At 41.0% G+C, this 26403-nt stretch overlaps 1 protein-coding gene across 1 annotated transcript in view; it reads right to left on the reverse strand.

Annotated features, from left to right (window-relative positions):
- Window positions 1-23600: 23600 nt before the first annotated feature.
- The window catches only part of LOC115369945 (mRNA decay activator protein ZFP36), a 29852-nt gene continuing 27049 nt past the window's right edge, over window positions 23601-26403 (reverse strand). Inside the window, exon 4 of the transcript XR_003929205.1 lies at window positions 23601-23648. The gene's annotated coding sequence lies outside the window, so the exon portion shown is untranslated. The remainder of the gene's footprint in view (window positions 23649-26403) is intronic.

The following is a 26403-nucleotide window of genomic DNA, read 5'->3' on the forward strand; positions in this document are numbered from 1 at the left end:
ACAAACTAGAGCACCAGCAGTAGAGGGCCTGTGCTCATCTCTATGCATTATTTATTCTAAAACAAACTCAGACTATGAATTAGTAGATATCTTTGAGTTGCGGTCATGATAAGTGAAAAGCAGGCAGAGCAGATGCAACTTGGCCCACAGACAATGTTCCTCAACACAGTGAATAGTGCCAGTGTCCCTACATAGAATAACTACAGAATTAATGTTATAAAGGAAAGAAAGCCTTTATTCATGATGAATATCCTGACAAAAAGTGATTTTTTTCACTGATACTGAAACCAAAATTAGGTATAATGAATCACTTTCTTTGATGCAACACCTCCAGCTCCAGAGGTCAGACAAAATTCTTACTATAAAATGTGGGGTGACAAGCATCTCTCTAAGCAAAGCATCTGTACTGATTGGCTCATTAAACTGATTGTCACTGACTGAATAGGATTCTCACACAAGATGAAAAACACCGCTTCTGCTTTCTCGGTCTGCTTGAACAAGTTTCCACTCTTAGTTGCAACTCCATGGGTAAATTAAACAATGGATATAAAAATTATTGTAATTTTTCGATCATGGTATGCATAATGCAGACCTTCATCATTTGAGCAGGTGTTGTGGCTGTAAGAGAGCAGCTACAACGTGCCATCAACGCTATCTGCCTTTTTTTTTTCACTGTACATCTACAGTAGACTATATGTTATTTATCCCTGAGGAAAATTCATTTGTCACAGAAGTAACACTCTTGACACACAGTAAACAACAAGACATGATAAAAAAAGCTCCTTATATAAATGCAACATGGCACTCTGGGGTCTAAAAGCTCGTTAATGGGAGAATGTGGTTCTTGAGATCTAATATAGTAGCAGGGGCAGGATATTACTTAATCTTTATCGCAACGTGTGCACACACACACACACACACACGTGCACACACACACACACACACACACACACACACATACGCGCACACACACACACACACACACACACACACACACACACACACACACACACACACATACACACACACACACACACACACACACACACACACACACACACACACACACAGTATCTTTCACACTCTCTCTTTCACACATAGGCACATTCACTCCTCTCTCCTGTTCTCATGCATACATACATAAACACTCACCCTTTCTCTTCGTCTTTATCTCACAAACACTCATTCTCCCTCATCTCTAGTACTCTCTCATTCACACACACACATACACACACACACACACACACACAAGTAAACACACATGCGCAAACACAGAGCGAGCAGGGCTGCGGCTGAGCAGAAGTGACAGTCACTTCATGGCTGCTGGCCTCTTGTTCTAGCACTGCTGGCCAGCCGAGCTCGTAATGAGGCTGTGGTACGTTCTAGTGTCACACGGATCTGGTTCCCAGACCATTACTCTCTGAATCATCTTACACCATGTATGTGTGTGTGTATGTGTGCACGTATGTGTGTGTGCTTGTTTGTGTGCAATAGGATTTCTGCATTTATGTCTATGTGTGTGTCAGATAAGAGAAGGAACGAAAGGAGCGAGGTAGAGATAAGGAATGAATGGAAAATGAGATGGAGGGATAGACAGAGCAGGAAAAGGATGGAAAAAGAGGAGAGAATCTCTGAGTCTTTTTAAAATGTGCTTCCATTTGTGCTCACCACAGAAGACTGGCCTGTACTGTGAGAGATTTTATACCTTAGGGGATGGCTCATAAAAGCTGTCTGTATATCTTGGTGTGTGTGTGTGTGTGTGTGTGTGTGTGTGTGTGTGTGCGAGTGTGTGTGTGCGCATACATGTGTGTGTTAGAGTGTGTTTATCATTGATTTCTGCCAAAGGGAGTGTACATTAAGTGTTGCAAACACAAAAGCTGTGAGATCATTAACTTGAATGTTCCACTTGAATCAATGGCACAAACCAATCAGTGACACTAATCAATATGTGCAATTCCTCATTTCCTGAGTCACTATAGGATATGCCACTGCTGATATTTACTTGGGGACACAGCACCACATTAGAGCTTAATTTGTACAGGACATTATTAGTCATTTTTCCGCCTTCTTTCCGGCTTCCCAATAATCAAACAGTATGGGTAAGGATGGGTTGGGGGACCAGGTTGGCTCTGCATACAATAACTGGATAAGACTGGATACAATGTTGCTGTCAACAGTCTGTTGTGAAAATCCATAAAGCCAAATATCTACAAAATAATTATGTTGTAGAGTAACATAAGGCTACAGACTTTTTAAAGTTCTGCCAAAGTGGTGGTGGAGGTTTTATAATTGCCCTATCTGTCTGTCTGTGAGGAAGATATCTCAAAACGTTCTGAGCAGATTTAGATGAAACTTTGAAGAATGGTTGGTCCTGAGCCAAGGATTCACTGACACGTCAATCAGCCAAAAGATACAACAAGAGCAAGCAAAAACATAAGCCATAATTCGATACCCGCTGAATATGGGTACGGGTTCGGGTACAGACACACAGTAAATATGCTTCACTGTTCCCTCAGGACTGCCTCACATCTTCCCTGCCCTATCTGTCTGCTGTTGTCTGCTCTGCCCTCCATTGTCTGTGATGTCTTCTCTGCTATCTTATATGTAATAATACCAGCGGAATAAATAACACAGAGATAGGTCGAGTGCATTTCCCCTTGTCATAATGTAACCAGGGAAACTCCTGCAGCCCAGCTGATATAAACAGCCTTGCAGACAGGGGAGCCGCGGGCATGGAGACTCAATTAGCCGTGCTTCATTATCATCTGCAGTGACTGTTTACTGATGGAGTCTGGCTGGTATGATTGTACCTGAGAACTTTCACTTAGTCAGTCTCAGTATCTTCCGCATCTGATGTGGAGAGAGGGCAGAGTTTGGACGGACAGGGAGTGACGAGAAGTCAGATATTTTTTTGTCTGGCCAATTCATTTTTAGTTTTTCATTTTGTCAGTTGTCAGTGTTCCTTGACATTAGCCTATGTTAACACAGGCAAATGCTATAACAGCACTGGGGTGAGTTTCAAAAACAGCTCTTTTAAATTAGAAATGAAAATACTGAATTCTACACTGTTAATGAACTAAACACTGTTCAAATCATACTACCCAGTGAAATATTGTGTTAATGTAATGTTTCAGAACATGAGATATGTCTGCTGTAATTCTGGCCAATATAAAGCATTTTAACCAATTATCACCATGTAGTCCAGGGGTTGGCAACCTTTTTGACATGGAGTGCCAGATTGAAATTCTCTTGTCAATGAGTGTGCCATAATCGACAGTAGGCTAAAACAAAGTTAAATTACAGTATGACACAAAATACAAAAACTTCTTGCTGACATGGGAATGCCTTGACTTGATTGTTTCTTTGTTTGGCAAGTTTTCAAAAAGCACATCTGAGCAACTGAGAAAAGCCTCGTTAATATATTTTCCATGAGTGAACGGCTTTCCATGCTTAGCAATGCAATGAGCAATGCGATAACTAGCTTCAGTGGCATGATTTTTAGCAGTGGTGAGGTCTTTGAGGGTGCTGGCTTGATTCCCACACCTGGACACAGCGCGTTTAATCGACTTTATCAGCTTGGTCTTTGAAAGCCGTCTGGTGCTTTGTCTCAAAATGTGGCTTAACACCAAACTCCTCTGTCCAAGAGGACTGGAATGCCCTAACTTCAGCTTTTCTAGCAGGCGGTATTGCCATCAGCAAGCTAACGTTACGGTTACCACACCTGAAGTGTGGGTCTCTGTGGTAAATGTGGGTGGGGCAGCAGGACAGCGGCTGCACCTGCAAAATGTGGTGTGCAGGCGGGAGTTTGGGCTGTCACTCAAACTCACGCTGTCACTCATGAGCTGGTACCATCCTTGACAGGTGATTTTAAACGATAGGCCTAACTGAGAGGGCCTTTGCCAGTGTGCCAATGATTATGCTGTGGCGTGCCAACTGTGGCACGCGTGCCTGAGGTTACCGACTCCTGGTGTAGTCAGTCAGCACTTCATTTGTTTAGTGGTCGTTTGGGATGCCCCTCTCCCTCTGCATCAAATCCCAAATGAAATTTCAGGATATGTTTAAACTAGTAGTGAGCTCTCTGGTACCCCAAGTTGTAGAACTGGGTCAACAGTGGATGCTTTGCCTCCTGTATATGAGTCACACAGAGACCTGTGTGAATCCTTCAAAAAAAATACATGCATTTTGTGAAAAGGTTAATGAGTTCTTCCTTGAGACGGTTCACAAAGTTTCCTTAATGACTCTCCATTCATAACTTTCTGGGGATTCGTTGCTAAAGGACAACCAGATGAAATGACCTTAAACACACTGCACAAAAAAGCAAAGTTGTTGCAAACAGAGCGGATGCCTAAGCAGAGATTAATTGTTTATCCTTATTAATATTTGTTGGAGTGCTAAGTCCTGTTCATCAGATTTCAACGAACAGACAGGACTGACAAACTGACAGGTTGTCGCTGTCTTGAGGTAGGGAGGGACAGACAGTGTATTGTGTTTGCTACTGTGAAAACTCCATGGTTGTCTCTATGGACTGGGCTGTTTGTTGAGATATGAAAGCCAAGCTGTCGCTCTCTCTTTTATAGTTACAGACAACTAAAACATTCCCACAACAAAACCAGTGAGCCAGTGTGTGTACACAGGCTATTTCTGTCTCAGAAAACATGATTTCATCTGCCAAACAAGATGTTAAAGCATGCAGCCTACTGCAACCAAAACAATGACAAGACAATGAAAGATGCAGTGTGGAAGGACAAGGCATTCTGACAAAGGCAGATGATCATAGTGGCTGACGGGAATGAATCGGTGCTGGCCTCGGGATGAAAGACCAGCAGGGAAGATATGGATGGGGAGGTGAATAGCTTATGCCTTTAGGCCCTACTTAAAATCAAGTATAGTTTTTGCATAAGGCTCTGCAGGAGTAATGTTTTGGGCATCTATTCTGTGTTGCTCCTCATCTTTTTAAATTAGCCAGTTTGTAAAACAAATAAAGATTGAAAGCACTACAACCCACACCACAACAGTACTGCAAGACTACTGATGAATGTAATTGAAACACTGATAGCATTCTTTTGGCAAGTACCAGCTGCTTGTATGCCACATGAATGTGATTAAATAGATGTCCAGCAGCAATGTGCCATATTAGTAGGAAATGCATGCAGTAAGAAAGCCATGAGAATAATGTGCAGCAAGTATAATATACATACAGATACTACAAATGTAGAAAGAATCTATATATTGACTGAAAAAACAAAACAAGCAGGCCGAAAACTGTGTTGCTTGGTGATCACTGGCTTGGCTAAACAGCCAATTCCAGTGTCGCAGGTGATGGAAAGGTATCTGGGGGAAACAAAATTAAATTCATTACTGTCAAAACTTCCATCAGCCTTTGGGATTCTATCCTCATTTTAATTCCTGATTAGATGAAATGCTAAGTAGGCCAGAGTTGACACAAATTGATTGGTGTACAAATTCAGTCTTTCTAGGCACAAATGTCATTAAAAATTAAAGCTGTTGTTAGGCTTGTTAGAGAAATCAGTTATACTGATGACATACGGTAAGTAATTTCATACCAGTGTTAATACAGCCACTCTAAAAAACAAACAAGGCAGTTTGTAAGCTTAATCAATCAAATGAAAGCCAAAGGTGGTACCACCTCTATTTTACTCAGCCAACTGCAAGCCAAACAACAGCCACATTGTGGAAATGGGCTCTGTGGCAAAAGGAGAGGCGACAGCTTCCCAGTGCCAGCTGACAGTAAGTGGAGCTTTTGCCATAATTACTAAGTACAAAAAGGACAGCTCAAGGTGGACAGTGTCATATAGTGTCTGTTATCTATGGGCTGGATCTCACTCTTATGTAATCTGTCCCCTTAGTGAGACGTTGTCCCAGTAATTGGCATTTTCTCTGAACATTTTTCCTCTCAGATATTAAATATTGTATTTAACATTTATTATGAAACCTTTGTCTACCTCCACATTAATGGCAACAGAAACAATGTGTGTCTGGATACGAGGCAGTAAGCAGGATAAAACAAAGATTTTGTCGCTACCACTTATGGTTAAGGAGTTATAGGTCAAAATATAAATATGTTATGACAGCATCACCGTGGGGCCAATTGGTAGCATTTTTGTTGTCTCAGTGGTAGGTGAGATTTCCAACCTAGATGCAGAGTTTGTTTGCTGTAGCTTTTACAGTTTCAGACAACCAGATAGGCCTACTTTTGGCACAGAAGAATGGAGAGAAGGAATCAGTCATCTGAGTTTAGAAGTCTAAATAAATCAAGGGGTATCTGCAGCCCTATATACACTATATTACCAAAAGTATTCGCTCACCTGCCTTTACTCATACTATGAACTGAAGTGCCATCCCATTCCTAACCCATAGAGTTCAATATGATGTCGGTCCACCTTTTGCAGCTATTACAGCTTCAACTCTTCTAGGAAGACTGTCCACAAGGTTGAGGAGAGTGTTTATAGGAATTTTTGACCATTCTTCCAAAAGCGCATTGGTAAGGTCACACACTGATGTTGGTCGAGAAGGCCTGGCTCTCAGTCTCCGCTCTAATTCATCCCAAAGGTGTTCTATCGGGTTCAGGTCAGGACTCTGTGCAGGCCAGTCAAGTTCATCCACACCAGACTCTGTCATCCATGTCTTTATGGACCTTGCTTTGTGCACAGGTGCACAGTCATGTTGAAAGAGGAAGGGGCCCGCTCCAAACTGTTCCCACAAGGTTGGGAGCATGGAATTGTCCAAAATGTTTTGGTATCCTGAAGCATTCAAAGTTCCTTTCACTGGAACTAAGGGGCCAAGCCCAGCTCCTGAAAAACAACCCCACACCATAATTCCTCCTCCACCAAATTTCACAGTCGGCACAATGCAGTCTGAAATGTACCGTTCTCCTGGCAACCTCCAAACCCAGACTCGTCCATCAGATTGCCAGATGGAAAAGCGTGATTCATCACTCCAGAGAACGCGTCTCCACTGCTCTAGAGGCCAGTGGCGGCGTGCTTTACACCATTGCATCTGACGCTTTGCATTGCACTTGGTGATGTGTGGCTTGGCTGCAGCTGCTCGGCCATGGAAACCCATTCCATGAAGCTCTCTGCGTACTGTACTTGGGCTAATCTGAAGGTCACATGAAGTTTGTAGCTCTGTAGCAATTGACTGTGCAGGAAGTCGGCGACCTCTTTGCACTATGTGCTTCAGCATCCGCTGACCCCTCTCCGTCACTTTACGTGGCCTACCACTTCGTGGCTGAGTTGCTGTTGTTCCCAAACGCTTCCATTTTGTTATAATAGAGCTGACAGTTGACCGTGGAATATTTAGGAGCGAGGAAATTTCACGACTGGATTTATTGCACAGGTGGCATCCTATGACAGTTCCACGCTGGAATTCACTGAGCTCCTGAGAGCGGCCCATTCTTTCACAAATGTCTTGTTTCACAGTCTGCATGCCTGAGTGCTTGATTTTATACTGTGGCCAGGCCAAGTGATTAGGACACCTGATTCTGATCATTTGAATGGGTGAGCGAATACTTTTGGTAATATAGTGTAATTCATACATGTTAATTGGTGTGGAGTGATTTTGATCATTTCAATCATGCACTCATTTTTTTGCAGGGTAATACACAGAATGCAATAATAAGTGGATTCCTTAATCAGAATATGTCAAACACACAGCTGCTCTTTTTCGTCTTTTTTTTTTTTTTTTTTTTTTTGAGAGAACTGGAATTTGTTTTTAGGAAGCAGTCCCTGGAGAATAGAGTCTTCATGGACTTCTCATCTGCTGCCATCAGACGGTACAGCAGACATCACTCGCTGTGCATTGACAGTTGCTCATTAACAGCATTGAAATCAGTGCCAGTCAGTCGAATAAAAAAAAAAAAGAACAGAACAGTCAGTACAAGACTTTCTCTACCCTCATTTGTGAATGGGTGTGTGTGTGTAGGGGAGGGAAGAGGGTGGTACGGAGATAAAAAAGCATAAAGAGAGGGAGCGAGACAGAGAGATGTGAGCTGAGGGCCTGTGCATTATGAATATGAATATGGTATAATCATGTATTACCCCTTGACTGAAGTAAGTGTGCAGATTAAAAGTGCTTAAAAAACACATGAGATGAAGCGTGTCAATGTGTGTGTGTGTGTGTGTGTGTGTGTGTGTGTGTGTGGAGACTGCCTGGTCTACCTTTTACTAATGTTTCAGACAAAGATCAGAACAAGCCCATTAGTGCATTCCACAGGGAAAGGTTTCTGCTACTTCAGGCTACACACACACACACACACACACACACACCCCTGTTACCACCCTCATGTGGTCTTCTGTGCTTGTGTTTTTTTAAAGCTAATGGTTTGGATTCTAATTTTAGATGACGACAGAGTGCAGCGTTACTGCTGGACTGCCTGTATCTCTGTCTGCTCAGCTGTCTGTGGCTCTGTATGTCTGTGCAGATCCACAGACAGACGAGCAACTTCAGTGCATTCACAGAGTGTCATACAGACAGTCTGGCTACTTATATGACACAGATGGTACAGAATCTGTTTTCCTGTCTGTCGATTATCCATCTGCAGTGTCTATGTCATTGTCGTCTTCGACTGCTCTGAGTGACCACTCTGCTGCTCAGGAGGGTTGTCATCTCAGACGGTCTTTTGATTCATCAGAAATGCAAGCCACGACCACTGCTTGTATTGGACCTAGATTAGGTTAATGGTCAGGGGCAAAGCTATGATCCGAAATGCAGAGGTGTGCAATTTTGGGAGTGGGCTGGGGGGTAGGAGGTTGCTCCCCAAGAAAATTAGCCACTATTTTCCTTTTTCATTTCTATTTTCATTTTTCCAACCTCTTATAACTAAGGGTAGACCAACTAGCTCACTGAAAAAAACAAAAAACAAACAAACAAGCAAAAAAAAAACAAAAAACAAGTTCTGTTTCAAATATTCAGATTAAAAAGAAAAAATACAGGACTGCAAAACTTTTAAAAGGTAGAAGACATGTTTCAGATGTAATCCATTCATGAATCATCAGTTCAGATGGCGTTTATGTGCAGTTGCATACAATGTCAGATTCATGTTTCCCACTGATAACTCATTCAGGAGAGTGAATATTTATACAGCACCTTTCTCTTAACCCCAAGGCAACCATTCTACTAAAGACACACTGATCAAAAAATGAGTGCTACAAAGAAAAAAAAAATGATATTATATTCCTGTGTACAACTGTTGGAATTCCCCGAATCCCTGAAGTGCAAATCAGGTACATTATCCACATTTTATACTGTATGGATCATTGTCAAGTGGGAGAATACACTATTTTTTGTAATAACCTGTTATTGCTGTAAATACTCTTTGATATGCAATTCACAAACATCTCAACCTTGACTCAGAGATGAAGCTACTGAAATGGTTCCATAAACTTCTTATAAGACTAAACTTTTAAGGAATTGAAGGCAGACTATGTGGTTTCAAATGGGAGCGCACAGCACTTTGTTTACTGACCTCATCAACTTCTACTTTGCAAAGGGATTCAGTAACAAGGAAATCCTGGTGATTTTAGGGTTCACTATGATGATGATGAATGATTACAGCAAATGCAAATACAAATCATTTACTGGCTTAAACAAGCGTGTGTTTGGATGAAATGTAAAATTCAGGCTGCCTGTGCTGTAGCATCATCACTTAAAACAGGTAACCATCATGACATGTTTACCTAATGTGAGGATCTCATTATTTCTTCACTTTAGTGCAATTGTTAGTTAGGTAGTTTGTTTGTTTGTTTATTAAGGGGCCCATATTATACTATTTGTTTTTTAAATTATGTTGAATTAAACCAGAAAATCACATTTAAAAAAATAATTTCAGTGTTGTAATAATAACTAGACTTAGCTAAAGTTTCTGAAGAAACTTTAATGTCACACTTTTAAATGCCTGTCTTGATTCTAATGTTTTGATGTCAAATGTACTCAAAAAATATAAACAATGGAGGGAAATGCTCTTATATATTTGGTTATGATGGGGTAAAAGACTTGTCCTGAGCTCCTGAGGCATTTCTATGTTATATTCTTTTGAGAATTTAGTGGCATTCATCTTTTTTTTTTTTTGTTTGCCATATAATAAGAGGCTGGGGTGCCCTCCTCTTTGAAAGTGCCGAGTCTGCAAAGGTGGTAGATTGATCTCACTGACATTAAATGCTATTTCAGCATTTTGCAGTGCATTATTAATTAATGGGATTGGTATCACAGTTATGAAACACACTTAAAAATGCTTCAAAAATGAGACTTTGAGAATGAGAACATTACCCGTGTGCAATTCACAAGCTCTTATTTCCATCTAGGATGCATGTCCATGAGATTACATCGGTAGTGAAATGTGTTCTTCAGACCTCAGACCCACAACTTATCACTAATGCATGCTGCAATGCCGACAGAACTATCTCCAGAGAATTTATATCACACCCTATATAAATATATTTGACAGTGAAATAAGCGTAGCAGCTATCTGCACCTATTCTGATGAATATTATGCATGAGTTTCAAAGGGCACACTGCCATGCAAAGCTAATTCAGAGTGAAGAGTGGTGGCTGTTGTTAAGTCTGCTATCCTTGCATGTATTGTGCATTGCGCACTGTCCTCATTATTCATAAAAAGTTCAGAAAATTTTCACAATGGCTTTAACTGAATACTGGCAGAGGTACACAGGAGAAGCTGCCTGCTGTCATGATGCTCATGAATTCACACATACTTGCTCTTCTACACCATTAAGAATTAATGTAACACAGTTTTTTGGGCCACGTCTTTGAATCCTTCTTGCCTTTGTCAGTGAGATGGAATGGCTGAAGATTTCAGAAACAGAAAGTATTCAAGTATTAGTTTGAGCTGCTTGAGCTTTTGTGGTCTGCTCATTAAAAGGGAGGAAAGGTTTGTGTTCTTGGTAGGATGGAAGGGACGGGAGGAAGGGAACAGGGAGAGAGCAAAAGAGAGAGTTTGTATTCTTGGAATAGCTTGAAACATATTGGGAGCAGCAGTAGTTTGATGGCTGGAGACGTGAGCTTGAAACAGAGTAGTACTGCAGTTGTGGTTGTATTGCAGTCCCTATAGGAAAAAGTGAGTGTCTGTATGTGTGTATCCATCCCCCCCTTTAGGCTTTTGCTGTAATTTAGTTTTTAAGTCAACTTGACCGGTCAAACATGGATTAAAAATATACAATGCGGTGTATGTATAAAATATGTGAAAAACCCATGTGGATGTTTGCTCTTTATTGGGCATTGTAAAGGCGGCTGCAAGGCATGCGTACTGAGTCACTGTCTTGTCCAAATGTACATAAAATACACAGAGATAGAAACACAGACATATACAAACACAGAAGAAAAAAAAATAGATCACATATGCATCCTATCAGATTGCCGCTAAATTCAAAGCTCTCTCTGCAGCTCTGAAAAGAAACGACAGAGCCAGAGTCTGACGTGCAAGAAGAAGAGAACAGGGAGGGTGCAGAGAGGGAGCGGACTCAGACAAATTTTATCAAATACAGTCATGGAATTAATGAATTTATACAGTCAAAGTTAGGATAGGATAGATGTGGTATTGTTCTCAATGAAGAGGAGAGACTGATGTACCATTATGTCATAGAGCCAGAGGTACATAAAAATACCACAGGACTGCGAATTGAAAACTTCGTCCATGTGCGACAGGAGCTTAAACATGTGGCACTGATACAGAAAACAGCAAATTTCCAAAAACATAAAGACAAAACACACCAAACAGCTGGCTAGTTTGACATTTGACACAGTTAGCTGGCTTCTGCATTTCATATGAATCAACAGGTAGTTTTATGCACTCTTTCATGTGTATCATTACATGCTTTATCAGCTTGTTCGCTCAGAATCGTGTGAAATGATGGCATGTTAAAATGCATATGCCACAACAAGAAGCAGGTTGCTGTTTGACACACTGCAAAAAGTCAAAATCTTACCAAGATTATTTGTCTTATTTCAAGTAAAAATGTCTTATTTCTAGTCAAAATATCTCATTACACTTACACTCTTACACTCAAGTGAAAATTTACTTGAAACAAGTGAAAATTAGCTTGAAACAAGAAACAAAATTTGCCAATGGAACAAGCACGTTTTTACTTGTTCACTTGTGTCACAAGTAAAAATTTATGAGATATTTTGACTAGAAATAAGACATTTTTACTTGAAATAAGACAAATAATCTTGGTAAGATTTTGACTTGGTAAGATCTTGACAGTGCAAAAGTAAAGATGTTGCTGATGGGTTATATCTGTCATCGATTCATGTGACCTGGGTTCAATCTCCAGTTTATGTTTATAGGTTTTGCACTGTGAGCTACTATTTAAGACTTTATTAACCGTGACCCAAACTTTACCTGAACCTTAACCAAATTGTTCTAGGTAGTTAGAGCCTACCACTTGATTTAAATGCTTGGTTTTGCTGGGGATTAAAGGTAACGTTCATGTATGCACAGAGCAATCCAATCAAAACACATTTTCAGTTTTTATTCCTCCAGCCCCTGTTTCAGTGACTTCAACTCCCCCTGTTACCCTCTGCTAGGCTCAGCAAATGGTAAAAGTACCTGTTAGCTTGTTAGCACAGCACAGCGATTTTGTGCTGTTCCTGGGTACAAATCTACCATTTCACTTAGCAAAGCACTTCTATCTGATATTAAGCTTTAGCTTCAAGGGGAACAAAACCCCACATGGCCCTGCTGGAATGGACAGCTGTAGAAAATGCAGCTCCTAAAAGTCAAATCTTGGTTGATGATGAAATCAGTACTCAAGAATAATTCTAAGTACGAAAAGCCATGTTTTTAACTGGTTTACCCTTTAAGTTGCCTAGACTGAAGCCTAACTTTAACCACAGTTGTTTTAAACATTTCACATGATAAACAGGACTGATAAAAATAGTGTGTCCAATGCATTTTGCTGTCACAGACCAATTTGTGCCAAGAGTGTAGTGTGCAGTTGTATACAGAGTATACTCACCTCTTTATCTGGCACTTTATCTATTAACTGTCCATTAACTGTTGAAAGATCTAGGAGAGTATGCCCTCTTTCCTCTCAGTAATTATCATGCAACTCACCAACCTGCCATCACATAATTCATTCTGAGGTGAAGGAACATCATGTTCACACAACTAACATCCACAACATGTTATCTCCATTTCAGACAGAGTTTGTTTTCTTAGCAAATTCACGAGACTGTACTCGTCTTTAATTAGGGATTATATGTTTGTGACAGGAATTTGGCTAGGTGTGAAAGTACCACCCCGCTTCCCTACATAACTACTATCTAGGCAGCCTTGAGTGGAGTACCGCCCCACTTAAGTGGAGCTTTCCAGTGAGCAGAAAACTGTGTGTATTGATGAATGTTGGTACCTGCAAGGGTTTGTGTTGGCTCGCTATAGCAGCCAATGAGGGAAACAAAATTTCAAAGCTCTCTCCAAAAACTGTGATTTCAACAAATCTTCCCCTATAATCTCACTTTAAGTGCTATAATTTCATTTAGTCTGCCTCTTTGTTACCCTCTTTGTTTCTCCTTTTTCTGTCTTTTCCATTGCCTTTTAGCTCTCATGTGTGCTTTACACAGCCTGGAGTTTTGAGGTGTGCCATTTATTTCCCTCTAATTGGGTTGGAAATAATCACATTACACTGTTGAATGGCTAAGCCACATCAAAAGATAGTGCTATCTCCCTTCCCTCACCACACACACACACACATACACACACACACACACACACACACACACACACACACACACACACACACACACACACACACACACACACACACACACACACACACACACACACACACACACAGACATCCCTGGGCTTCCAGAACAGCTGTTGGATGTTGGACTGTTTACTTAGCGCACCAACAAAATGAACAAACAGAACAACAAGTGGAGGGAAGAGGAGAGGAGAGGGAGGTCCAGAGGAGGATGCAGGGAAAGAGAGGAGACTCACTGAATCTTTTTGTTGTGGACATCTCTGCACATGTGTGTATTTGCATTCAGACATGTGCTCACTGGCTTGGGATTTCGGCGGCTTTTCTGTCTTAGAAACAAGGTTTGGGAAGAAAACAGTTCAACACTCTGTTTTCTCCTTAGAGGCCCAAGCTCCAAACCATGCCAAACTAAACTTTATTTATTTATCACATTTTCAACAATGAAATACAATGCAACATGCTTTACAGTTAAACTATGCAGAACATTAAAAAGAAAAAAGGCAATAAAGCAAACAAGAACAACCGACAACGACTGATTGTATTCCTGTAAGACTAAGATTTCAGCATAGAATCGACCTTCTGTGCCTATATAGCTTAACACTTTTGAAAGTACCAACTTTGCATAAATAAATTTAATAAAGTGAGGTAATTAAAAAAATAATAATAGATAGAAATCGTACAAACTAAAAATAAAAAGAATCACTGTGAAAAAGCTAAGCTGAACAGGATCTTCAGATTTTACTTGCAAACTGTCAGCAGACTCCAGTGTGTGTGATTGTGTTCATGTTTGTATTGGTGTGTGTCTGTCTGAGTGTGTGTTTGCCGTTGGGTGCGTGTGAACCCCCTGGCATGAGACGTATTGGGGATCAGGATGGTTCTTTTGGCAGACAGACTCCCTGCTGCTCTAAGCGCATGATGACTGTGAATGGTCAGTGAGCTGAAAAGATTTGCAACATATTTGAATTCTTAAAATGAGCAATATATCCATACGGTTTCCATATAGGACGAAGTAACACGCATGAAACACACATGATCACATGAACACTCACCAATGCACGTGCATGCACAGACATGAACCTCGGATTCCAGCCCCATCCCTCCTGTCTTTGCCAGGCAGCCGGCAAGTAAGAGACTAAAACATCCAACGTGACATTTCTGCTGCGGCGGATTTAGATGTGCTGGGAGAAAACTGAGGCATGGAGAGGAAGAGGAGGAAAGGGCCTTATCATAATACACACCGTGATTGTACAAGTTCGCATCCTATACTATAATCCAGTGCGCTTGTATTTAAAGGACCAAACCACTGATTTTGCATGTTTAGCATAATATCTACAAAATGTACATACTTCACATTTCTCTCATATTTTATCATATTTTAGAGCTCAGAAATAATTTTTTCTCCCTGTAATCCAGCCATTAGTTTCCATTAATTCCACAATGATATGAAAATGAAGTTTAGTTTTCCTAAAAGCAGCAGTATTGTCGTGCTTTGATGCTTTGCAATTGGGTGGAGTCTCCTTACCAGAAAATAGTCCCTAGGAAACGCTTTACACAGTCAGTTATCAGTTCTGTAGCTTATGAATAACAACAACTTTGTTAGCCACGGAAGCAGAACATTATAAGGTGTGTGTTTATACCAAAAATTCAATTTTGAAAATCAAGGGACTTTTATTATATGTTGTGAAATCTTTAGTAGCCCTGCATGATTTCCAAAATGATTCGTTTCAATGTAAAATATGGGTAAATTGTAGTAAATGGGTCAAGAACTGAAAATCATTGGTATGGTTCTGAGTGCTCTTGAGAAACATTAATAACAATAATAATTATTTATTATTGTTATTATTATTATTGTTGTTAATAGTAGTAGTAGTAGTAGTAGTAGTAAAACAGTTTTGGAATTATCTGGACTTACCTCATTATCTGCAAATATTGTCAGTATATATGGATGCTGAATTGATCTTCTTTAACCAATGAAGACCACACACACATGTGCGTACACACACAACCACACACATAAATGCAATGCATGCGCACACACACATAACCTTCCTAACCTCCGTTTCTCTCTGCGCCCTCAATCCGTCTCAGAGGAGTGGTGATAATTCCCCCATCAACATCCAACTTCATTCACTTTTAACAGACACAACTGATCCCAGATCAGCACTAATGCATTGTGACACTTTGTGGATCCAACCTTATCTGGCTCTGCAGGGTAAGCCAGTATGAGGCAGAGACAGTAAAATCTGAGTTAAGAGAAATATGGGAAGGGGGAGGAGGAGTGGGAGGACAGAGAAGGCTGAAGATCAGACAGAGGAGGAGGAGAGAGGAGGAAACAGGATGAGGAGAGAGGATAAGGAGGAGTGATAGATGGTGGAGGAGGGCATAGTGGAGGAAGAAGAGGTCAGAGGAGCACACAAGCCTGAGGAGGAGGAGGTGCAGACAGAGATTCATTACACTTCTATTTACAGAAATGGTGTGGCAATCTTAATCATTCCATGATTATTCCATATTAGGGGGCTATGAAGGAGGAAGAGTAAAAGGAGAGGAAAGCATTAATGGTGGGAGAATGAAGAGGAAAGAAGGAGAGCGAGGAGGACTGAGAGGGAAGAAGTGATAGGTCAGAAAATGAGGTGAAGAATGGGAAGGATGAGTGGGAGGAGGAGGGGAAACAAGGGGGAGAGAACACAGGAGGAGAATGGAGAAGGGGAGCCCATACTGAAATGTAATAATGCATTTCCATATAATATGCCCTAGTATGAAATGTATTTGAATTTAACACATTTTAGTACATAGACATACGTATGCACATGTATATAAGTTACATACTATAAGGTTTACCAGTACAAGTTTGAGCCCAAAAGCATGAGAATGAGGCTGGAGAGTTACAAGGATAGGCAATTTTACTTGAACCGTTCAAGCAGAACAAAGACCATATCAGCAGTCAGCAAGCAAACAAATCCAATGAGGGGTCCACAAACAGGCAAAATGGAAAGAATACACTGGATAGCATGGGAAAAAAACACAAGTCAGCCTGGCAGAGGGCAGGGGCAACTGGACTAGTATATATACTGAGCGACTGATAAGGGAGTGAGCCACAGGTATGGAGATGGGCGGTGAAAACCAGGTGGAGGTAATGAGCAGACTGCCTGGGGTGAGAGGGAGGCGTGATCAGGAATGACAGGAGGGATAGTGATACAACATGAACACCACCACCACCAAAACACACTAAGAGCTGGGACTCCTGGCACACATATATTTTTTTAACATATATGGGCTACACATATATCAGTACATATTGGGTTCATACTGTATGTAATATACTGAATTTGCCAACATTCAGTCGGGACATACAAGTGAATGAGGAAGAGATTATTGTTTATTATAACTGAAAAGTGATGATAAAGTCTGTCTGTGATGATAAAATCTTTGGCACCTAGAGGCTACAGGAAGATTTTAAGATCAAGGGGTGTCAACCTCGAGCAGCAGCATAACAAAATCCCCCCCGTGGAGTCCAGACACCGGTGATGACTGTGGTTCCTGACATCTGATGACATCTGATGAGACTGAAGGAAATGAGGAATCTGTGAGGTGAAGGTGGAGATGGGGAGGTGGCAGGATGCCCGAGATGGCAGCTTGACAGCACTAAAGACAGAGAGAAAGATGACAGGCTAACAATGGGGGTGTGTTGCTATGCTATTGGATAGACATAACCAGGTGATGTGAGCAGCGGATCCAACTCAGCTGACAGCCAGACAAAGAGAGCAAGGGAAGTTATGAATGAGCATGAGTGAGAGAAGACAATGGCAGGATTATAAAGTGAGTATAACTATAGGCCTACAGCATAACTCTTCCTGACTGAGGTTCCATTTGCTTAGTATGGTGGTGCATACTTCATGTTCATATATTAGATTATTTACAGGAAGAGGCAGAGGATGACGTGCATGAAGAGAAGGCATGTGCATTAACAAAATTTCAACAAACATGCTTACAGCTGCTCAACTTAAAAGGGTGATTTACAACAACGACACGGTGTTGAGATTGTAAGACGAGGTGAAAGAGGAGTGAACCATGAGGGGAGAAAAGAGGTGGGATGATCACAAACAGGGAGGAAGAAATGGGAACGAGAGACTAAGAGTGAGTTAACAGTGGGAAAAGGAGGGGAATAAAGGGGAGGAGAAGGAAGGAGAGAAATAGAGGGAGGAAAAGTAGGAAGATAGGAAGTGGAGCAGCGGGGAAGGTTTAAAGGAGGATAAACTTCCATTTTTGGCACTGGATATGGGTCAGAGAGTGAACAAAGTGTAAAACTCATTTCATTCTTCACTGACTTTTAACTTTTTACACTTCCTTGATTAATATGCAATGTCCAAATGTATGAAGGAAAAAAACTGTGTGTGTATGTGTGTGTGTAGATGTCTGTGTGTGTTTGGGCAAGAGAAGGGAAATATTCTCCTACTCTGTGTCAGAATTAATTAACCTGTTTTTTCTCCTCTCCCTCCTATTTCCATTTGCCTCCCATCTCTTTAATTTCATCTCTGTCCTTTCCTTCACCTCTGTCTCTGTGCACTCTCTCCCTTTGTTGCTTCCTCTCCTCTCCTCCCGTCTCCTCTCCTCTCCTCTCCTCTCCTCTCCTCTCCTCTCCTCTCCTCTCCTCTCCCCAGGCATCGCACCCTGTGGGAGTGGGGTTCTGTGATGGTAACCATGGTCCCCGGTAGCCGATATGTCTGCAGCGCGCACGCAAGAGAGGAAGAGCCTGTGAACGACCGCGAGGAGCGAATCTTAGCCGTGCTGGGCATCATCGGAACCATCCTCAATCTTCTAGTGGTCATATTCGTCTACATCTACACCTCCGTCACCTAAACCGCCACAACGAGACTTTAATAAGGATCATCGTCCACTTATCCTCAAATTTTCTACCTCCATCATCTCCACACTGCCACAGCCTCTTTAAGTATTTACTCAGAGAGTTAAATTATTCACAGAGTATGAGTTGAGATCTGTGGATCGTTGGCAGTGTGCTCGGTTGGATAGTGGCCACATGTATCTATACCTGCACTTCTGACACCCAGAAGACAGCTCCACTCGTTTACCATAAGACTGCAACTGTTCACACAGTAGGAGATAGGCACAGGACGATCAGCACTGCTCACTTTTGTCTATATATTCACCTAAGACAGCTTCACTTAATTGACACAATTAGATTTAAGGTAAAAAGACTGTGGGCAATATGCTCAATCTGATATATTTGTTTTTGACTGTGGCATAGCTTTTGTTTGATGGCTGGGAATCCAGGCTAGTCTGGTGGTGGTATATTACGCCGCATCTACAACTTTTCACCGAACTTTTAACTCTGAGAGTGTACAGTTTGAAAGTGTACAGTCTCTACTTTTTTCCCCCAACAATCCTTCTTTCCATCAAGCTCTTTGCTGAGATTTGAGTTGTTTTAATGCCAGTTAAAGTCATCTAAATGAAATGACACATACTGCCTGCACTCAGTTTGACCATTTTTGTATTGACAGTACATTCCCCTGAAAACAGGTGGTGGTCTTATTTGCCTACTTACTGTCACACTGTTTAAGTCAATAGGGACCAAAACAGTGTCCACGGCCTACTGAGGGACCACAATTACATGCACTCAAAAATAACAAACAAACAAAACATCCATACAGTGAAAAAGATCATTGGACAGTGCTACTGATTGACAGCTATTGGTTTCTCTAGATACTGGAATCACTCAAAGCCTTTTACATGGACCTAACGTGTCCATACCTGAGCACACCAGAGGAGAGATTCCTGGCTGTGCTAGGAGTCATAGGTATCATACTCAACTTGCTTTTATTAGTCTTTGTGTATATATACACATCCATCTGATACACTATTTGATACACTTACCTGGCTATAGCAGCTCCCCCCAGCCTACAGTATCAGCAGCTAAGAATGGGTTAACATGCAACATCTGTCCACCTGACAATAGCTACAGGCTCTTCCTAATAGTTAAAGATCTCATATTATACATTGGACGCGTCCCCCTGTCCCACCTGCACATTTGGTCAAATCTTAAAATACATTTCCTAAACACATCCTGGTTCCCAACCAAGCTTGGGATTATTTGCGTTTTACTGAAACTGTTTGCCTAATCATAGCAGTTCCCCCCAATGTTGATTTGAAACTGAAGTGTGCTTCCAGTAAGGTGACAGATGGCGAACAGAGGGTGCTGAGAAGGCATACGCAGGACAGAGGGGCAAGGACAGGATATGTCAGTGCTCGAGAAGAGACGGCTCATTTATGGACTCATTTTCAAATAATCTGGAGCACACCTCCTTTTGGACTGGGTATCTTAAGTGTTTTTGTACAGTCCCTTTCACACATGTGTATCATGAGATGTTTCCTTATGTTTGTGTTGCTATAATCATGTATTCTTTATCCACATTTTGACCAAAATAACCTATGTACAGACCTTTTTTTTTTTTTTTTTTTATAATAAGTCAGTTTGTTCCTAGTGCTCACTGATGTTAAACGTGGAAAACGCCCAGATATGAGACTGGAATGTGCTGAGGTGGTGATGAGGGTCACAGTGCAGATCAAGACTATTTTAGCCTCTGTACCAGCCGAGCACAACAGCAGGCGTTTTTCTGCGGAAGGCTGGTGCCACAGAGTTATGGTCTACCTTCTGGTGCCATATTTCTTTGACAGGAGCTGCAAGCCAGGCAGGGAGAAACAGGAGAGAGGGCAAAAGCCTGAACTGAGGCGATGTCATACAAATCAAGACACTGTACTGATGCAATGCAGCACAAACCAGAGTTGGGTAACAGAGGCATGCACTAGTAGCCAAGGCTCTGGGCTGGACCAGTGTGGGTTGGCTGACGATATTCACCACAAATACCCTACAGAAGGCAAACACTTCAGCATCTGCTTAGGACTCGGTCATTGTGGTTTACCCCAAGATGGATCTAAAAACTCTCTGGGACTGGGTAGCATCACTTCCATTGGAGCGGCATGCCATCATGGATACAGTCTTAGGTTAAAGTGCTCTGCTTCTGCTGGAGGGGCAAACGTACATGCACTTGACAGCAGAGCAGGAAGGACTGGCCTAAATCTGCACCTCATTCTCATCATTCTCTTCTCCACCAACAAGCTAACACCAGAGAAGACATAGTACTGAGTGGACCCACATGATCCCCTGCAGAAACTGTCATTTCATATAACACAATACTTTTGTACACCCAGAGTACTTCAAGTCACACACAAACACGTGCACGCTCACACTTGTTAGTCCCAAAAGACTAAATCTCAAACTTTATTCCACAGACCGTTGGACAGAGTCACTGCAAAGTCAAAATGAGGAGGATCTCTAGCACCGGTTTGAGTTGTTTCCTCACTGAGCCAGCAGCAGAAATGACTGCTTACTTAACTTGCTGTGATTTTACATGTTGACTGGTGAGAAGAGGTACAGAGATTTTGGTTACCACTGAAAATTAAGATTCCTTGTTGCATTACATGTTTATGCTCATAGTTATAAGGGAGTTATTTATATGGATTTCACATAAATGACGCAAAACCTGCGAGCTAATTCAGGCAGAGCACTGGAGTGGCACTGGGCTCTGGATCAGCGGATGTGTCAGCTGAGCTTGCACATTGCCTTCACCGTCTATTTCAGCTGTCAAACTCACCTGCTCACTGCTGCTGCTGCTGCTGCCTATGCATCTCACACACCTCAGCACACACCTGTGCGTTCTGTTTCTTAATGGTTGCATTAAACTGCTCCTAATCTCGCTTTTGCTAGCTTTAAATTATGCTTTGCAGGGAATACTAAATAGCATTGATGCCAAAAATAAATTATTGATGTTTATTCTCAGTTAAAATGTTCCCAATCATTGCGAGAGTTGACTGGCTGGACTGTTCAACCTTTCAATCCCAAGTGAGTTCAAGTCCCAGAGTCACAATCACCAGAACAGGATGTTTGTAATAAAAAGCAATAGATATCAATGTTTATCCAGCTTGTTGGCTAAACAGTTTCTTGTTGGCTGATTTTTTGAACTAGAAATGCACATTTTCTACTCTGACAGTTTCTTTTGGCCAGTCTGTGATCACTAAGGCCCTGTTCAGACTGCCAGCCCAAACCCATTTTTTGTTATATCCAGTTTGTATCCAGATTGATTTTAGAAAGCCTGGATTACAAAATAACGCTTGAAATGCAATTTTTACGTTTACATAGTTAAAAATGTGATTCCAATCAATTTTGTACAGATGCGTCTCAGTTTGGATGCTCTGGTCGCTCAAATAGGATTTCAAATCCAGAGTGACGGGTGCATCAGAGTGTCTGAGCGGATTCCATGCTGTGACTAGCAGGGCCGTATGGAGGACAACACAGAGGACAAGAGTTGGCAACGCTATTGTTTGGAGGGCGATATGATGGACCTTCATCATGCTTCTGCGTTAGAAAACCATGTCACCAGCGTATATAGTTACTTCCACATCATTATGACCACAGCAATCCATGCAGATAGGTTGGTGATGTCAGGAAACACAAATTCAATCTGATCACTTGCAAATAAGTACAAGTGAGTACGGACAGTCTGTTTTAATGATCTGATTTGGGAAACAAATCTGATTTGCCTGCAGTCTGAACAAATAACCTATAGGAAGTACAGAAAGTCCGCATCAGATATGGCTTTACGCATTTCCATGGTCATGTCTACAGAATACTGGAAAAACATAAGACACACCTAACCACATCTGACTGCTGGAAAAATTAGCATTTGTTAAGATGTTAGCATTTACTAAAAGGTGGGATCAGTTCCAAACCACTGAAGGAGACGAATCAAAAGAGGACGGTTTGATTCTGCCTGATAGCCTTGGGCTGCTCTCGCTCTGTCTCTCTCTCTATGTACAGCACACACACACACACACACACACACACACACACACACACACACACACACAGTAGTAAGCTAGCAACTCTACATGAATTTGATTTTATTTCTCTTCCAGCTCACACTGAGAGGTTTGTTAGCAGGCTGGGACCGGTGCGACTTGTCAGGCTGTTTAATAACTACAATGCGGTTTATTGAGCCATTTTTTTTCTAAGAGTGCATGAAAGTATAGTGTGAGCCACATCTCCAGTCAGTGACAGTTGTAAAAAAACAAAAAAAACAAAAAAAACAAAAAAAAAACACACATTTGAAAATAGTTTGAAATACAAAAAACTATTTTTGATCAACTTGTACTGCATCATAAAATAAATAAATAAATAAATAAATAAATAAATAAATCACTTGCTGACAATATTATTGCTAACAACTCAGCTAACAACTCAGCTATTTTGCTCAGGTTTATTTGGATACAGACTACAGTTCCATCAATAAGTGATTTTAAAGACTGATACAGATGTTGATATTTTTAGACTGAACTAAATGATAGTCAATATTTTGTGCCAATATTCAATATTTTTTAGCATGGCCATTTTCGTTTTCAATAGGCATTCAAATGACAGCCGTTCAGTGTTTCTCCCACAATAGTGTGGCATGGTGGAAAAGCAGCATGGGACACATGATTTTAGATGAATTAGCAGCTCAGTAAGGCATGGTGACCCATCCCCACCTATTCAATGGAGGGAGAAATTCTGGACAACATTTGGCCTGTAAATGAAGAACAAATAAAACAAAAGAAACAAAACATAATAAAAATGTGTTACTATGACCTACTATGTCACCATGATTACTATGAAAATAGCACGTGATTGCAGATTTCACAGAATGTTTTATGTAGCTGTGGTCAGGTAGGCCCATCACTGATGAGCCAATATTTGATAAAAGGACAATACCAATACACCAATACCATGATGTATTGGTAAAAGTCCAATATGTCCAATTTGTGCGTGTTTGTGTGTGTTGTGTGCATGTGTGTGCGTGTGTGTGTATAGTGCAAAGACAAGTCCACCATCAAATATTCATGCTAGCCCTAATGCCCACAGTACCTGGGCTACATGTTCTGAATGCAGTGAAAGCTTTCGGTCATGACCAGTATTTTTCCATGACAGACTCGTTGCCAAGCCGGCCAATAGGAGAAGAGAGCCTTGGGGCAAGTCCTGGCCATCTGCCGTACTCATGGACATTCAGTCACCTCCTCAATATATACATATGCACACTCACACACATAACACACACTTTGATTGCACAAGGAAACTCAATATGTCTCACTCAGCATCAGAATACAGAATATTACAATGTAGGATTTACTAGGATGCCTGATCATGGTTTTGTTTTGTTTATTTCATATTTATTCTACAAGTTAAGTCATATTATTGTGCATGCACGTGATGTTAGGGACGCAGCCCAGAATACCACAAGGAAACATCAAAATATTAAAACATAAAACAGGTGGATCAAAATACATCTGAGCCTGCATTCCTTCCCATTACCCTGTTAAATATGAGGAGGCAAGGTTGAAAAAAAAAAAGAAGAAGAAGCAAAAGTTCACTCTAGGTCTGGACTCAGAAATGCTCATTCTGAGTTAGTGCAATGTTCAACCAAAGCAAAGACCCTGTTTCCACCTGGTATAAACATGTGTCCTGAGTGATCCGATCACCACCTGACACCTCTAAGTTCAGGTAGCAATGCATCGTCAGTGCATCTTTAGATCTGATCACTCAGGCCACATTCGGCATTCGGAGGTGGCCTGGGACGTGTGTCAGACGTGTCTCAGGACGGATTGAAGGACCACCTACTCACCTGTCCTCCTCTGGATTAAGCTCTGGTCCAGCCCAACACCCCCGACACTGGCCAGACCAGCACTTTTCCAACAGAGAAAGTCTCCAGCAAAACAAAAAAAAAGTGCAGTTTGGCTATAAAGCAACTGTTTAATGAATAAAAACACTACTTTGAGGGTGGGAACAGCAAGAGAACCAGGGACAGCTCAGGTCCTCATTATATGAGCTCCCCGAAAGATATGATTTGAGAAATTTGGGGGTCTCTAAAATATATATTGACAACATGCGTGAGTTTTTCTTAAATTGTGTCTAAAGAATGTGTCTGAACAGATTCTTTAGACACAATAGAGTTACACGAATATCACAGAAATATTACAGGCCACAATGCGAATGTGCTTTCGTTTCACCATCCTCGGGGTTCAGTTTTCTTTCTTTAAACCTTGTCTGTCATGTCTCACACACATCAGAGCCATGACAGCGGGAGAGTCTGAGCAGCAAAGCCCCAGTCATGTTTTGAAGTGCACGTGCACCGATTTATTTGTCTTAAATCCCTAATTTTGGCAAAACAATGCATGTAAGACAAAGACAACACAGCTGATTTTCGTGTAGGAAGATTGAATTGAAGCTCCACGGTCTTGTACAGTCTTGTCCATTTCTGTGCTGCATGTTTTCTGCATCACTACAGCATTACATCTCAGCCAAAGAGAGGTTAAGAAAATGTGGGTTCACTGTAAGGTTAGCCTGATATTCATTCTGAATGGCCATTTCATCTCTTTCATACTTTATGGTTCATTTAGGGGAAAAATTAATGCCTGAGTAGACAGGACGAGCAATTCAGCGGCAACTTTGTGACATCAGAATGCCAAAGAAAAGACCCAGCAGCTGCAGGTTTGTGTTACATATTGAATTTTTTTTTTGTACTGTTTAATATTCAAGGACAATAGCTGCTACAGTGTTACTGAAGCAGAGAAGCTCCATGCTTTATGTCCACTTGCTTCAGCAAATAATAAATTTGTTTGTCTAAGGCAAGAAATTGCAAAGTTAAAGAGAGGAACACTGAATAATATATCTGTGTCATCTACAATTGTATCACAACATTGTTATTGTTTTCAATTCCAGTGCAGTTGTCAAACAGACTCAAAGTTTGTTGCGAACCTCTGGCGTATTTTCATGTAGTCTTTATATACAGTAATGCAAATAAAGATGGAAAATTTCACACTCAAGGAGCTCAGCTGTTTATTATGACAAATGTTAGAAATACATGGGTTTTAAATGGAAGTTCTGGCATTGATTTAATGCAAGTAGCAAGTTGGAAAGTAGGTTTTTGTGGGGGTGGGGGTTCATGTAAGAGCCACTATATAATTATCATAATTCACATGAGACATTTTTGCAAACATTAGTCAATGAAGCATGGAAAACAGAAAATCATTAGTTGCACGAGTCAACAAGATCCATGACTATACATTAGAATACATTAAAATTATGTACACCGACCATAAACATATTCTAGAGAGCTTCCACTTACATTTTTTATGGATTTATTTATTTAAATCTGCTCGTTAGCATTTTCATTCTGCCCCTAATTTACATCTATTTGATGCAACTGTAAACTTGTGCACTTAGGGATGAGGCCTGATTCACTACATTATAATAGAAAGAAAGAAAGACAGATAATTAAGAAGAAAAAAAAACCTCGACTCAGGACACAGATCTCCAAGTAAATGTCTCCTCTTATTGTGAAATTCTATTATAAAAATCATCCTAAAATGACAAACTAACCATAGGATTAGAATAAAAATCTGACCTTGTGGCATTCTGTCCAAGCTGGCCTGCTCAGCCCTGAACTTGTCTGTGCACTCTGAATTACAAAATACCAACAAACAAAGAACATGCAGCACGGTACATTTTACATATCTATATCTGTTCTGTACCATTGCCTACACTCACAGGTTTGCCATTCATTAT

Source organism: Myripristis murdjan, chromosome 13, assembly GCF_902150065.1.
Source record: "Myripristis murdjan chromosome 13, fMyrMur1.1, whole genome shotgun sequence".
Taxonomy (NCBI): domain Eukaryota; kingdom Metazoa; phylum Chordata; class Actinopteri; order Holocentriformes; family Holocentridae; genus Myripristis; species Myripristis murdjan.